The sequence below is a fragment of the Limulus polyphemus genome, unplaced genomic scaffold, assembly GCF_000517525.1.
Source record: "Limulus polyphemus unplaced genomic scaffold, Limulus_polyphemus-2.1.2 Scaffold2447, whole genome shotgun sequence".
Taxonomy (NCBI): domain Eukaryota; kingdom Metazoa; phylum Arthropoda; class Merostomata; order Xiphosura; family Limulidae; genus Limulus; species Limulus polyphemus.
In genome coordinates, this window is record NW_013668057.1 from 176,569 (window position 1) to 178,460 (window position 1,892).

Here is a 1,892-nt window from a genome sequence, read left to right on the forward strand (position 1 = left end):
AGTCATCACCACCCACCGCCAACTCTTGGGCTACTCTTTTACCAACGAATAGTGGGATTGACCGTCACATTATAACGCCCCCACGGCTGAAAGGGCGAGCATGTTTGGTGTGACGGGGATTCGAACCCGCGACCCTCAGATTGCGATTGTATATTCATTACTACTAAATATATATGTATATATACAGCAGTTATACAATTATATCTATAGCGAAGGTCAGTGTCCCTGGGTCAAGCTTAGCCTGTTTAACAAATCTGGTTCGATTCCAGCTACACAGAGATCAGGTGGAAATACGAAATTTATCTTCTAGTTAAACGTACACCGGACTGAAGAAAGCTGATGGAGAGGGGTGGGGTGATAAGCTGGTACTTGTGTACGCATGTACGGAAGTTGTCGATCGATCTTCCCGTATCTTTCTGTCGACTAACATCGTCTGGTTGATGGTAAGTACAAATATAGCGTGTTTAAACTGTTCGTCAGAATATCGTCAAGCTACTAATAGGATAAAAAAAGTATTATTTCTAGTCAGCATCACGTTAGTACACAGATACTGCAGAAATAAGATCTAACGTCGTTCGTCTCTGGTATCTAAATCGTATCCGTCATGCTGACACCCCGACAGGAATTTTCTAGAAAGTATAGAACAAATAGAAATTATTGATTCCTTTTTTCAAGGCCATCCTATGTTAGTATTATCTGTGTATTTCAATATCAAGGTCGTTATGTTGTAGTTAACGGCGAAAATTTGCAGGATAGATTTTTTATAAGGTTAACCAATCATAGCTGCGCAAAAGCCAAAGTACTCTTCTGATTTGACACGAACAGATATATGTAGATTGATAAGTTCACAATAATTCTGTATAAATTCCACTCATGATAGGCTTTGTTGGTTTAGAAAAAAAAACGGTTGAATATTGTTATATCTGTAAAAATCGACTTGATTTAGAGAAGTTTGTCGGATACTGTTGAATTTTTACAAATCGACGTTCTTGTTTCACAGAATATTGTTGGATATTGTTATCTCTGTAAAAATCGACTTTCTTGGTGTAGGGAAAAAAACGGCTGAATATTGTTATATCTGTAAAAATCGACTTTTTTAGTTTAGAAAAAAAAACGGTTGAATATTGTTATATCTGTAAAAATCGACTTGATTTAGAGAAGTTTGTCGGATACTGTTGAATTTTTACAAATCGACGTTCTTGTTTCACAGAATATTGTTGGATATTGTTATCTCTGTAAAAATCGACTTTCTTGGTGTAGGAAAAAAACGGTTGAATACTATTATATCTGTAAAAATCGACTTTTTTAGTTTAGAAAAAAAACGGTTGAATACTGTTATATCTGTAAAAATCGACTTTTTTAGTTTAGAAAGAAAACGGTTGGATATTGTTACATCTGTAAAAATCGACTTTTTTAGTTTAGAAAAAAAACGGTTGAATATTGTTACATCTGTAAAAATCGACTTTCTTGCGGTAGTGAAAATTCTTAAAATAATCCTTAACCTCTTTGGTCTGTGCATAAATCTTCTTGTGCAGAAGATATATATTAATTAAGTAATGTTTAGGACAAAGTCCTGAAGTTGTTGTTTTTTTGGCGTTATAAAAGCGTCTTATGATTTTGCGTTAGTTCAAAGCAAGATTTGCGTATTATTTTGGACATAGTATCCAAGTGCTGATATCTCCATATTATTTCGGACATAGTATCCAAGTGCTGATATCTCCATGTTATTTTGGACATAATATCCAAGTGCTGATATCTCCATATTATTTTGGACATAGTATCCAAGTGCTGATATCTCCATATTATTTTGGACATAGTATCCAAGTGCTGATATCTCCATATTAGTTTGGACATAGTACTCCAAGGTGCTGATATCTCCATATTATTTTGGA